Here is a 15,487-nt window from a genome sequence, read left to right on the forward strand (position 1 = left end):
AGTTCTTCAATAAAAGGCCTTGTATTTGAAATTAAATTGGATTTTAAGTGAGCAACTGGGGGCTTTTTATGTTTTCAGTCAAAGGGCAAACTTTATACAAGCATTTTCCCTATGCAACTGAGAATATCAATTATTGAACTAAGGGGCTAAAGTAAAGGAATAAACTACAAAGATAACACTCAGGACTTTCAAGTAAATAAGAAATGTATATGTATCAAATTGATGAAAATATGGTAACATGAAAGCCACCAAAAGGAGATCAACAATGATATAAAGAGAAATAATGTTCTTTATGAAAGTAGAAAAATATAAGTACTATAGGCTTTTATTCAGCAAGCCTTATCTGAAAAATAAATTTATACAGAAATTGTAACTTAACTCTTTAAGTGGTTTAACTTTTATTTCATGGCCAAAATATTGTTTAGCCCAGTGTAAACAAGACCCCCTTCAAACTGCAGACTCAATTTTCTTTTGACTTTTTAAACATTTTTTATTTATTTTGTTCATGAGTGCTTATGTGTATGTTTATGTGTAAATGTGAGTGCAAAGGTGCATATGTAGAGATTAGAAGAGAACTTGAAGGATTAAGACTTTCTCTTTCAACCCTGTGCATTTCAGGAATCAATCTCAGGGTCTAAGGTGCTTCTATATACTGAACGATTTCATAATGCTTCAATTTTCTAATCTTTGAATGAGGTGGTTAGTGTTTCTTACATTTCTAAATAACGTCTACCTCTGACAATCATATGGAGAAACTTTGATTAACAATGGCATAGTGTGAACTTTACAGGTATATTAATCAAACTAAAAAATATCGTACTGGGTATGGTAACTCAGACATAGGATGACAAACATCTCAATATCACATGTTCTCTCTTATTGGAGGCTCCTAGGTCCAGATCTTCAGATGTGAGTACATATCCTGGGGAAATTATATAAACTAAAACTGGACAATTGCCAGAATAAGGGATTGGGAATCAGTAAAGTGGGGAGTCGCCAGATACAAGTAATCTTATCAGGGAAATGTGAAGAAGGAGTTCCTTGGAGAGAGGGAGAGAGGTATATATAGAAGAAAGTGGGGAGAGGGTAAAGTGTTCTGAAAGGAGAAATGGGAAATAGGGGCTCTTTAGAGATGAGGGAGGAAGAAGGATATAAGTAAAATAGCAATATGATTGTCTGACAAAGCCTCCATTAGGCAAAGACTACCTGACAAAAACTCCAATACAGACAAGAGAAGCCTTCTTTTATGTTGTTGGCAAGGATATCTAAAAGACTCTGAAAACACAAAGCCTATTGCTGCTGCCCTTGGTTAACCCCTGGAGGTTTAATGTAAGTTCCTATTGCAGAGGACACCATGACTTCAGTGTGGTGACATTTTGTTTATGATCTAACAAATAAAGCTTGCCTGGAGATGAGAGTACAAAGTTAAGCACACTGGCTATCCATAGAGGCCAGACAGTGGTGTTACACAATTTTAATCCCATCAGTTGGGAGACAGAGGCAGGTGGATCTCTGTGAGTTCAAGGCCACCCTGGACTACATGAAAATGAATCACAAAGGTGATCTCAGCACTTGGGATGACATGTTTTTAATTCCAGAACTAGGGAAGTGGGGGCAGGAGTGATATGGCTGTGTAGAGAGAGAAATATTAAGGCAGAAGAAGAGAAGAACTCATTGAAGTCTGAGGTTCGGTAGAGAGCAGTACAGTCTAGAGATGCAGTCTGAGGACAGGATCACCTCTTCCATCTGAGCATTAGTAGAGTTAAGAATTTTCTAGTGGCTGGCCACTTGTTTATCTCACCATCAGCTTTAACCCCAATATCTGTCTCTGGGTTTTATTATTAATGCCAAATAGAATTCATGCTACACTTCATAAAACAGGAACCAGTGACCCCTCAGCTGTATCTAACCAGAGTACACTCTTCCTTAAGACTAGCTTTCATAGTACCAGAATGTCATGCAAGCATCCAAAAGAAGTAAGCATTCAACAGTCCTACCCAGCTATGATGCCTATAAACTATATCAATGACTCATGTGGCATGATAACCCTATGGGTATATTAATGGCACGTACGCTTTGGAAATAACCACAGATCTCTACTTGGACTTAAAGCTGGGTGAACAAGTGGGATACCAAGCCTAGTACAGGAAACCTATCTGAATAACCAGTTCCAATAAAATTATGGTTATTATGAGATAATATAGAGAAATAATTTTTATTGTAGGAGAATCTACAACCACTAATTTACTAAACCAGCATAATCCCCAATGGGAATCTATAAAGATTTATACTTTTACCTATACATAATTGTGGTTTTCCACACCTCATCAAGGAAACTTCTGTTTGAAACAAGGGAGACCAATACAGAAAACCATAACAAATAAGCTCAGTGTTGCGGAGCCCAGCCCCGTTGGATACAGCTATAAGACACTCCCATGCTAAGTAAGGCTCAGGGAATATCAAGAAAAGGGGGGCAGAAAGATTATAAGAGTCAGAAGAACAGGGAGATTGTTTTGAGAATATGTCTTCTAGTAACATCAAAAGCTATACAGTCACTACAAAATGATGTCCCAATCATGAGTTGAACAAGCAGGACACCAACAAACATGCCAAAATGCAAGGGAACAAGCCCATAAGAACTCAACCCTATATATAGAATTTCAGACAATTTAGTAAAGCTGGGAGGGGTGTTCCTCCTCAGAAAAGAACACACCAGTTGGGTGTCTAGTGCCAAAGGTCATCCCTAAAAACATGAATACAGGAAACATTACATGGGATCTACAGGTAATATTGGGAATATATGAGTGTATATAAATACATATTTCATATAACAGCAATTGATGAAGGGAGCTTTGTTACAGAGATCATATATCATTTTTCTAAGTGAGTGAAAATTTTAAATTCTATTTTTGGAAAGAATATTTAAGATCAAGATATGGTATAAGGAGGCATAATGACAGGTTGATTAAATAGATTTCAACCTCTCTCTATATTATCTTCATTTATTTTGCAAACATATATAATGTGAAATAACTCCAAGTACTGAGTATGTTGTTAATATATTTTCAAATTGCTATGTAATATGTAAGTTCCCTTGATGTCCTTTTTATGACTTTTTCTAAAAATTAATTAATATAGGTGTGCATTCCAATATCAATATTATCTCCCCAACTCTTTATTATAATGAATTTCTAGATGGAATGGCTTGAATGTCAAATGTTCACCATAAGCTCATGATTTTTAAATCTAGTGCCCGCCCCAGTTGGTGGCCATGTTTGGGAAGTTTATAGGCACCTTTAAGAGCTAGAGACTCACTGGAGTCAGTTTAAAAGTTATACCCTCACCTCCACTTCCTCCTCTTTCTCTTTGTTTCCTAGGTATGAACAGAATGTGATTAGTCAAACTCCTGCTCTTGCCAACATGCTACCATACAGTTCCTTGGTCCCCAACCAAAACAATGTATTACGTACATTGCTTTTTTTCAGGGTATTTCATTATAACAACAACAACAGAAAATTGATGCCAGGAAGTGGTGGTGCATGTCTTTAGTCCCAGAACTCAGGAGGCAGAGGCAGACAAATATTTGAGTTTGAGGACAGCCTTGTCTACAGAGTGAGCTCTAGGACAGCCAGGCCTACTTAGAAATGCCTATTTTGAAAAACAAAAAAAGCGACTAGCCTACTAGTCAACCTTATAAATTCTCCTTCCATTTGCTTTTTCTGTCTTCATTCTCTGTGAGGCAAGGTTAAATTTGAAACTATTGGCTTGAGAAATTAAAATTGAGCTGCCAAAACAACTCAGCAGAAAATAAAGTAAAGGAAGTGTTGCAATATCCCTCCTTCTGTCCTCATTTTCCTACTGGTGTGTGTGTGTGTGTGTGTGTGTGTGTGTGTATTTTCAGGTGTTTGTGAACCTGGGTGCTGTGATCTCTATGAGAAAAACAGTGGTATTATTAAAGTAGTGTCTTTGATATTGCTAATTATAAAAACAAAGTTCAACATTACAAAACATAGAATACATAAAGAAAATAAAATATAACATATTCCTATAGTATATATCCTGTATTTGATCCCAAAATAATTCAGTACATTATGGGTCTTACCATAGTTTCCTACATGCATAATACATCTGTGTGTACATTTAGACAAATAATTTCTGCTGAGTCATAAAAATATCATTTCCTTAAGAATTCTTGGAGTTTTTATTTTATCACTTACTAACACATGCATAGAGATGAAATTATATTTGCATACTTAATTTCCTTTAAAATTCCAAGTAAATCTCATAATTTAGATAGATAAAAGTAAATATAATAATTGTTCGAGTAAATGGTTCTTTTCCTGTCTTTCTACTCGCCTTCCCACCCTCCATCCTTTCTTTCAGGATAGTTCACAACAGCTCCTATACAGTAAAAAAAAAAAAAACAAATGTCCATTAAAATTTAGAGGATTTAAAATTCCATGTGTATAGGCGAATATTAATCCAGCTTTTAAAATATGCAAGTCCTCCTATTTAAGACAATATGGACATACCTATAGAACATTATTCTAAGTGAAATAACCCAGTTTGAAAATCAAAATGTATACAATTTTACTTATTTAAGGTATACAATAGTCATTCTTGTAAAAGCTGAAAAGGAAATATGCTTGTCAAATATTAGTGTATGATGGCTGGCCTAGTATGTCAACTTGGTTACATTAAGCAATACCTAGGACAAATGGAAGTGTGTGTGTGTGTGTGTGTGTGTGTGTGTGTGTGTGTGTGCAGTATTTCTATAGAGGATAAATATGTGGGACAGTGGCTGGGGTATGAACTTGTCAAGAATATTTGTAGCTCTTCTGGGATGTCCAGATGTCAGGAAACTGGCGGAAAGTAGTGTATACAAGTTTTTCCTTTCTGAATATGTTTATCATTGTCTCCAGCATCTGTGACATGTAGTCTTCCCGCCAGTCTCCTGGGTCCTGCTGCAGTTTAGCCCCCAAATAACACACAAGACACTATATTAATTATAAAGCTGTTGGCCATTTTCTTGGTTTCTTACTGGCTAGCTCTGATAAGTATTTAACCCATAATTACTAATCTAAGTATTTCCATGTGGTCTACTTTTACTGGAGGAAGGGTCTGGGCATGTTACTTCTCCCTTGTCCTACATCATGACTCACTGTGAATCTCTTTCCCAGAATCCACCTCAACTCCTAGTCCCACCTATCTTGCTTCCCTATTGGCCAACAGTGTTTTATTAACATGTGCACAGAATGACTTCCCCCATCAAGTGTCAATGGACATCAAACTACAGACTTTTCAGACTTTCAGTGTGAATTCAATGTAACCTACTCTCCAGAAATCTTCCAGGCCTTTAGCACTAGATATGAAATTCTTAGCTATCCAACCTCTTAGACTGAGAAGCTGCAGGGTTCTTTGCCTCTCTCCAGCCTACAGACAGCTTTTTAACTACCCAGTACCATGTAAGCAATGCAGTAATTCCATATACACTGATTGTTGAACCAGTTACAAAAGAGTGACTGCCTTCCTGGACTCACAACAGAAATGATTTACCTGCAAGAGACCTGTATAAGATTAAGCCCGCTAATATTCAGTCATGGAAAAAATTGGGTGCTCATAAGGTTCCACTCCTCTCTGAGGATTTATAGGTGGTTAACAGATACTATTGGAGATACTTTCATTGGTGATTCATCTGCCTACAAACTGCCAATGGTTTTTAAAGTAACTCCTTACCCATCTCAACTAACAGTTAGGTTTTCTAGATATACAGAGATGTATTTGAGATGGATATTCTTCAGAACTTTAAGAAACCTACAGAATATTGCATTCAAAATGGTTTAGGGTTTTTCATGACAATGAGACACAACTGCTCCTGGCAACACCAATTACATCTGAGAGGAAGATGGGCATTCAAGAAATTCATGGAGTTTACTTTTAATATGGTGAGACTATTTGGGCAAGAAACTGCTCTTGCCTAGACTGTTTGACTGTATGATGTGTAAACTGGACATACAGGACCCACAGGAAAGTGACTGCTGAATTTGCCAATACAGGACAGTCCTGAAGGGTCCCTGCTTCAAGGAAGAGACTGCCAGACATTCTGCAGGACACAGAAAAATGAATGAAAAACTGCCAATGCAGGTGGACAGTTTAAAATGTCCTGCTTTAATGAGAAGTCTGCCAGACACACTATAACCTATGGGCTGAAGATAGAAGCTGAAACATTACAGAAGAAATTCGGGTGACTGTCTAGGTAGTGAGATGTCCCTGTCAATTCTCGAGTTTATGTACTATCCTTCTGTGGTCTTTGATGGAGTTGAATAGAGATAGTAGATAGTTATGGTTATGGTTTCCTTAGTTATGATAAAAGATAAGTTACATATAAAACTTTAGACCCACAAAGATAGGATAGAAGATGGAATATTTTCTTTAAAGTTTTCCAAATGCTAATGTACTAAATATTGTAACTATAGTTCTTACTTGATAACTGTTTTGTTGTATATATTTTGGCTATGTTAAAGTTAAACCCTTCTTTTTATTTACACAGAAAAGAGGAGACGATGGAGAATGTTCTTCTGTGTATATTGTTTGTCTTATTGGTTGACAAATAAAACACTGATTGGCCAGGCAGGATGATAGGCAGGACTAAGAGACAAGGAGGATTCTGGGATGTATAGGAAGAGAGGAGTCATCATTTGTTGGCGAAGTCCTGTGTATATGTTAATAAAGCACTGCTGGCCAATAGGAATCTAGATAGGTGGGAGTAGGAATCCAGGAGGATTCTGGGAAGGAGAAACACAAGAGAGTCAACATGTAACACCATGGGGTAGGAGCCCGGAACTATTCTCCGGTAAGAGACATACTTAGATTAACAATTATGGGGTAATTACTTAAAGCAGAGCTAGCCAGTAAGAGACAAGCAAGGCCAACAGCTTCATAATGAATATAGCCTCCTGTGTGTTTATTTGGGACTGATGCGGATCTGGAACCAGGCGGGCGGGAAGGCTCCTCTCAAGGAAAGCTTCTCTTAACAATCATTTGATCCCAGGAAGTGAAATAGCTGGGCAGAAACTGCCACTAGCTAACCATAGAGGTCTGGAAGTGATTTAGCTGGACAGAATCAGAATGTAAGTGACAAACAGGAACTCACTCTCTTTTCTCTGCAGAAATTTTGAGTCATCATCATGTAGTAGGCAAAAAAGTGGCAGGTCTGGTAAGCCAAAGCCATGTGGAAACACGTGGATTATTAGAAAATGGGTTAATAATTAAGAATAAGAAATCTTAGCTAAAGGCCAACACTTTTATACTAATATAGCATCCATGTGTCTCATTGGGGCAGAGAAGGACAACTGGATCCAGCATGGCCAGAAAACTCACATTATAGTGACACAATAATACAAGCAGCAAATACTTTTGTGCATACATCTTTACTTGCAAATATCCATTGCAAAGAGTCATTAGTCTGGTTCCAGGTCTCTGGTTTCTGTTACACTGTCAATGTTGGGCCCTCACTGAGACTCCTTTTGGATATCCTATTGTTGCCATGAGTTGTAGAGATCCTGCAGGTTTGTATCTGCAAGACAGTCCCCTTCCCATGCTACAGAAGATCACAGATGGAGTGGATATTAGGGGTAGGCCCTGGTTCTGGGCCTGGGGACCTGCTGGATTGGTCAGCCCACCAGCTCTCCCCAGTACTCACCACTAGGTTGAGCTCTCCAGCATTGTCATGGATAGTTCACCCCTTGCAGTGTTGAGCAAAGGGTGTGACCAGTTCTTCTGCCTTCATGACCTCAGGGTCAGCTCTCCCATACCTACATCTTCAGGTCCAGCTCTACTGTGCAGCCTCTGTATAACAGCTGAATAGTGGGGACAGCTCTCCCACAGTCACAACTGTGGATATGGCTCACTCACGCTCTGCCAACAGGGTCAGCTTTACTCTGCTGCTTTAGGAAGATGCAGGACCTGCTCTCCTGAGTGGTACAACTTGTGAGGGGAAGGAGCAATTGTGTTCTTATGACATCAAGGCCAGTTCTCCTACCTGCCTCAGACATAGAGGGGCAGGGGGCAGGGACAGCATTTTTCCCCTGCTCTTGCCACCATATGGCAGATGGGAGTGGGACCAGATTTCTTATGTTTTCATTCACAGGGCAGCTCACCCCCAACACTGTCAACAGGGTCAGCTGTACTCTGCTACCCAGATGAGGTGAAAGGCCTGCTTTCCCAAGAGTTGCAGCTGGCAAAGGAGGAGTGAACTCCCTTGCCAGCTGGAGAAGGTAGGGGCAAGGGGGCATGGTATCTTTCCCTTCTCCCTGCTGCCACATCTAAGACAATGGAGACTGTAACAGCTATGCCCCTTTCACACTCTTAGGCCTGGCTCACCCATGGCCCTGTCTACAGGGTCAACTCTGCTGTGGTCCCCAGGTAAGGACAGCAGCCAAGGTCTAGATATCACCATGGCGCTGGGTGGCAATCAAGCCACTCACATCATCCTGCTCCTTACCACTTCCACCTCTTCAGATATGCCTCTATCCACAGAACCTTTCTGGCTGTCTCTGTCTTTCCCATACCAACACCATACATTTGCTCACCATAATAATGCCCATCTGCTGAGCACCACAGGATAGCAGGTGAATCTGTGTTTTCTCCTTAGAGCATGGAGTAGACAACTCAAAGCCTGCTTGTGGATCTTCTTGTCCCTCTCAGTCTGTCATGGCAATGGGCAGAACCATGCGTCAAACATACTGAATTGTTGTCTCTCTGTAACAGTCTTCTTTTACCAAAGCTTTGCTCATTTTATAAATCACCTGAAAGAACTAACCTCTAGGCATCCTTATATATCCAATTGTTTGAGTAACGATACCGTTTCCCACTTTTACTGGTGTTGGATTCTTAAAATTTCTTTCTTCCCATTTAAAAAAGGTAAGTTTTTTTTACCTTCATCTCTCTTCAAATTTCAAACATCCTCTCATCCTTGTTACTATAGGCAATGAAACTTCTTCATGATTCTCTGGGAAGTTAGGATAATTTTAAACGAACTTGCACAAGCATCCCAAAATAATCTGTCCCCCTAAGTTTGAATCCATATAGACTACTCTCTTACATAAATAATATGTGCATGCTCCCTAATAGGCCACAACTTACTATCTTATTTTGTATCATGAACAACTTTTTCTACCTATTATAGCATCCCCATCGATGTACAAATGTATTTGTGGAGGAGACATGTTGCCTTAGTTTTTCCTTTTGTTTGTTTCTGTTTCTCTACTGGTACTTGTTCCTACTGAATAGTTGGTTGGTTGAGTCCATTATTTAGTTTTTTAAATTTACCTCATGGTTGATTTGGTGATGTTATTCAGGTTGCCTTCCTGTTTCAGTGGAGGTTTTTATAAAATTCAAGAGAGGACTAAGTCTTAGTAGGGATAAGATGCCCACCTTCCTCTGTGGGCTGAATTAGTAAGTTCTGAGGTATCAAATGTGGATCCGGTGGAGGAGTTTCCTGGGTGAAGCAGGTAAGTCTAAGAAAAGGAAGCCAGGGTCCCCTACTTGCTTAAGGAAGTCATGTGGACTAGGCTTGTAGTACAAGGAATACCCCAGGGGGTATCTGTGAAAGCAAGGTACAGGTCATGTGGGGCTCCTGGACAAGGAGGTACTTTCAGTAATCTTGCCGAGTTTCATCATGTCAACTACCAAATATAAAGGAGTGCCTTCCAATTTTTCTTCTGGAGTCCCATGTAGCTACCTACCTACTTGATTTTTTACTTACATGATATGTCATGATAGCTTATGTTATATTGCAGCAATAGACAGAATGAGAATGCCTTCATATTAAATTAACATTTTATTTTTTGTTTATGCTGCATGCTGTCTGAGTCACTGGGGGTTTAGGCCATTGTTGTCATTCATGAGCTCTGGCTCATGCCAACCTCATTTTGGCACCTAGTTCCATGATCACAGAGGCAGTAAGACAAGAACAGTCTAAATGATAAACACTGATTCTTGAAGCTTCTGCTGACTCGTGGCATAGTTCACATTTGTTCACATATTCTTGGCTTTCAAAACCAGCTTCCTTTGCTCTGCCTTACTGTTGTTATGTCTGCACACATTATTTGCTCAATTGTTTTCATGACAATTTTCTCTCTTATAAGTTCCATGAATACACAGATGGAGTTGTATTTACTGCTATATCTTCAGTATCTACCTCAGTGTCTGACACATAATAGGTATACAATAAATATTCATTGAATAAATGAATAAGTGAGTGAATAAACTCTTCCGGTTTTCCTTGTACTCATTTCAATTCACTGCATTCTATTTAGTGGATTCTCATTTTTTGGTATTCAGTGATAATCATACTGGGCCATGATTCTTTGAATTCATCTTTAACCATAATTCATGTGTTTTAAGATGTTGTCTCTCTTTCAGCACATTCTAAATGTTTCTAATTGCACTGAAACTTCATTTTGGGTTAATGAAGGTATTCCCTCAAAAGAGATTATGGGACTCAACTGTCTCTGTTCTTGCCTCGAGATATGACATATACTGAATGCTCAACAGCCTGAAATTTATAATGAGATTCTCACCAGAACTAATCTGATGGAGGCATCATAACTGTGGTGATTTGAAAGAAAATATCCCCTAAAGGGAATGGCATTATTAGGAGGTGAAATTTTGTTTAAGAAGGTGTGGCCTTGTTGAAAGAAATGTGTCACTGTGGGGCTGGGCTTTGAACTCTCTTATGCTCAAACTATTCCCAGTGTCACAGTCCATTTTCTGTTGTATTCTAATTAAGATGTGACCAGCATCATGTCTGGATACCTCCATGCTCCCTTCTATGATTCTGTACTGTAAGCCATCACCTCAATTAAATGTTTTCCTTTGTAAGAGTTGACATGGTCATACTCACAACATAAAAAAATAAAAGATCCAGAGACTGATACTTAATGAGGAAATGTTAAGCTACACAAAATATGGATGTCCTATAATATTTTATTGAGGAATAAATTACTTAAACATGAGAAACCAAGAAAGTTGAGAACCAAAGGTCCCCATGCTGCTCTCCAGGCCGAATCCAAAACCAAAAGACAGTCTCCTCCTCGTAGCTCTTTTATACTCCATATGTTCTATGTACCTATTACCACACCCAAACAGGAGTGGTCAGTGCTATGGGTATATAGATCTCTCCCTACAGATACTTGGATTTAAGCTTCAAACTGAAGTTCAGAAAAGCAAAGTAGCAGGCCACTAGATCTCATCTCAAGCTCAGGCTGAAAGGACTGATCCTGTTTGCACGAGTTCTTCACCAAGCCTCAAACTGTTGCCTCTCCTTAGGTTGCTAGAGAATGAATACTTCTATCCCCTTCATGAACTTGGATGATTATGGAGGAAATAGAAGTTCAGAGAACATGTTTAGTATGCTAAAATTATATCAATGGCAAGTAGAATTAGGTTTTATTCTCTGAAGCAGTCTTGCAACTACCTAGTACTATCTCTTAAGAAAAAAAGATTGTAAATAACTTCTTGGCTGTGGATGAGAGCCTGTGTCTATCTTGCTTGAACCTCTGTAGGCCTTTTGGACACTGCCAATTTCTCTGAGTGTTTCACTCTCGTTGTGTCTGGAAGACTTGTTTTCCTAGGAGTCACCCACACCTCTGGCTTTCATGTTTTTGCCTCATCTTTTGCATAGATCTCTGAGCCTTGAAGGAATTGGTTTGATGAAGACATCTGTTTAGGACTGAGTAGTGCAAAGTATATTCCTCTCTGTGCATTTTCCAGTTGTGGGTCTCTATGTTAATTCCCATATACTGCAAGGTGAAGTTTGTCTGGTGAGAGCTGTGTGAGGTACTTTGCAAATGGTACCTGCTAGCAAAGGGAAGTAAGTTTTTATCAATGCAGTAACACTGGGCATGTCTACCACACTCCAGGGAAGGCTGAACACCCAAGAATAGTTGATGAATACTAAACAAAACCTGTGGGGTTTTTTGTGGTTTTGTTGGGCCTTATTGTTTCATTTTGTTTTATCATTTTTTTTGGCTTTACTTGTTTTTTGTTTACTTTGGTTTTCACTTGTTGTTTTTATGATTTTGTCTTTGGGGTTTTTTGAGAAAGAGAGAGAATAACATGAAGTAGGGTGTGATAATAGGATATTCAAGGACCCAGGAGAGGGGAATATAATATCTAAATATACTGGATAAAAAATTTAAAACCTATATTAAAAATGAAACAAGATTGTTAACATAATGTAGGATCAAACACAACCTGTAGACTGCGTCTAAATAAGTAAGCTGCAAAATGCTCCACATTTGTTTTCAAGTTAGGGAGAATTCATTTCAGAAAATAACTAAGGTAATGCAAGACATAAGATATGGATTGAACAAACATTAGCTTACAAAAGACTATCAATAAATTGTTACTTTAAGACAGGGATTTATACCATTGTGTTCACTTGTATCTTTATTATTAATACAGAAGTGATGTACCAAATAATGCTGTAACAATAAACGGCACACTTACTGAAAGTAAAACTAAGTATTTTTTGTAGAAATTACTCACAAGATACCAAACAAGTAACCCAGATGAGCCCAGTAGTTTTCCGCCACCGAACTGGAAGCCGAAAGCCGGAAAAAGAGACCAAGACTTCCGTTGTTCAATCTTTTATGCCTTCCCCTGTAACGCCCCCTAGCCACTCCCAAAAGTGGGCCTGGCTAGTGAAGTAGTTCACCGCCTCCATATGTATATGTCTTTACGTCCATCCTGTCCTGACTTGTTGCCTGTATGTCTGATTCTGAAGTATCAGATTGGATGTCTTTTAAAACCTGCAGTCTATTCATCATTGTTTCTCTGAGCTCTTGAAGTTCTTGGGACAAATAACTTTCTAAGGATGTCATGGAATCTTTCATTTTTTGCATTTATCGTTTACACGTGACTCCAAATATTTAATATTCTCATCCTTAGAAAGTATCTCAATAGCATGTAAACTGCCTTCCAGAAATGACATTCTATCAGCTAGTTTGTCATTGCCCTCAGACATGGACCAATTCTTTTCTGTTAGCATTTCAATCTTATGTTCCAGTCTTTGTAGTTTGCTAGTGAAATCATCAAACATGGAACAGTTTTGTTGGTTAAATGTTTCAACATTATGTTCCACTTTTTCTATTCTATCTGTTGAATACATTTTTCCTGAAAGTAATTCAATTTTTTGTTCTGTCTCTTTAAACCTGTTTGTCAGACCTACATTATCATTTTTAATATCCTGAATATTTTCTACCAAAACTTCCTTACTATCCTGCAAGGAATTTTGCATTTCCTGAATTCTTTGTACTAGGATTCCAAAACTATCCTGCGATGACTGTATGACCTGTAAAAGTTTCTTCCTATTTTTGAGCCATTTCTTTTTTTGGGGGGGGGTTTATTTTAATTTTAAATAGCTTGTTTTACATATCAATCCCAGTTCCCTCTCCCTCCCCTCCTCCCGCACTCCCCTTCCACCCTCCCTCCCACCTATTGCCAAATCCTTCCACATAGGGGATGTCTAGAGTCTATCATTTTACTCTTGGTAGGGTCAAGGCACTCCCCTAAGAGTCCAGGCTGAGAGAGCATCTCTCTTTGTGCTATAGGCACATGAAGACAGATTGTATACCAGGGATAGACACTGATCCACAGCTCAGAGCCCCATAGGTTGTCCAGGCCTTCTCACTGACACTCACATTTGGGGGGTCCAGATCAGTCCCATTCTGGCCTCCCCACTGTCGGTCTGGGGTCCAAGAGCACTCCCCTGTTCAGATCAGCTGTCTCTGCTGGTTTTGCCAGCCCATTCTTTGCCAATTTGCTCATCATTCCTCTCTCTCTGTCACTGGGTTCCTTGGGTTCAGTTCAGTGCTTAGTTGTGTGTTTGCCTCTGCTTCCATCAGCCCCAGGATGAAGGCTCCCGGATAGTTATAGACATCAAGTTCATTATCAGGAATGGGCATTCGAGGTGGTCCTTCCACTATTGCTTAGCTTGCCAATTGATGTTATACCTTTAGATCACTCGAGGTCACTCTGGTGCCTGATCTGTCTTCGATCCTATGATTCCCTCTTCCCCCTATTCTATCCCCACCCCCTCAACTTCCTGTTCCCCCATGACCAACTCCCTTCCTCTTTACCCCCTCTATTCTTCCCAGGTCCCACTACCCCCCCCTCGCCCTGTTCCCCATCCATTCAGAGGATCTTGTCTCCATCCTCTTCTCTTGGGTATTATGCATATATGCATATCTTTTAGGTTCTTTCCTGTTTCCCAGACTCTCTATCTGTGGAAGTGCAGACTGGCACTATCCTGATCCATATCTAAAATCGATATATGAGTGAGTACATACCATGTTTGTCTTTTTGCGACTGGGTTACCTCACTCAGGATGGTTTCTTCCAGTGCTATCCATTTCCCTGCGAATTTCAAGATTCCATTGTTTTTTTCTGCTGAGTAATACTCCATTGTGTAAATGTACCACATTTTCTCTATCCACTCTTCAGTTGAGGGGCATCTAGGTTGCTTCCAGGTTCTGGCTATTACAAAGAATGCTGCTATGAACATAGTGGAGCAGATACCCTTGTTGTATGAACCTGCCTCATTTGGATAAATGCCTAAGAGTGGAATTGCTGGGTCTAGTGGTAGATTAATTCCCATTTTCCTGAGGAATCTCCATACTGATTTCCAAAGAGGCTGTATGAGTTGGCATTCCCACCAGCAGTGGAGGAGTGTTCCTCTCTCTCCACATCCCCTCCAGCATAAATTGTCTTCGGTGTTTTTGATTCTAGCCATTCTGACAGGAGTAAGATGGTATCTCAGAGTTGTTTTGATTTGCATTTCCCTGATGGCTAAGGATGTTGAGCACTTTCTTAAGTGTCTCTTGGCCATTTTAGCCTCCTCTACTGAGAATTCTCTATTTAGCTCTGTACCCCACCTTTCAAGTGGATCCTTTGGTGTTTTGGAGACTTGTTTCTTGAGTTCTTTGTAAATTTTGGAGATTAGCCCTCTGTCAGATGTAGGGTTAGTGAATATCTTTTCCCATTCTGTGGCCTGCCTTTTTGTCTTTTTGATTGTGTCCTTTGCCTTACAGAAGCTTTTTAGTTTCAGAAGGTCCCATTTGTTAATTGTTGATCTCAGTGCCTGTGCCACTGGTGTTATGTTTAGGAAGTGGTCTCCTGTACCAACTCGTTGAAGAGTATCTCCCACTTTCTCTTCTAAAAGTTTCAGTGTGGCTGGATGTATGTTGAGATCTTTGATCCATTTGGACTTAAGTTTTGTACAAGGCGATAAACATGGATCTATCTGCAGTCTTCTGCATACCACTACCCAGTTATGCCAGCACCATTTGTTGAAGATGCTTTCTTTTTTCCACTGTACAGTTTTAGCTTCTTTGTCAAAAATCAGGTGTTCATAGGTGTGTGGGTTAAAATTAGGGCTTTCGATTCGGTTCCATTGGTCTACCTGCCTATTTTTGTGCCAATAC

Source organism: Mesocricetus auratus, unplaced genomic scaffold (genome assembly GCF_017639785.1).
Source record: "Mesocricetus auratus isolate SY011 unplaced genomic scaffold, BCM_Maur_2.0 Super-Scaffold_100003, whole genome shotgun sequence".
NCBI lineage: Eukaryota > Metazoa > Chordata > Mammalia > Rodentia > Cricetidae > Mesocricetus > Mesocricetus auratus.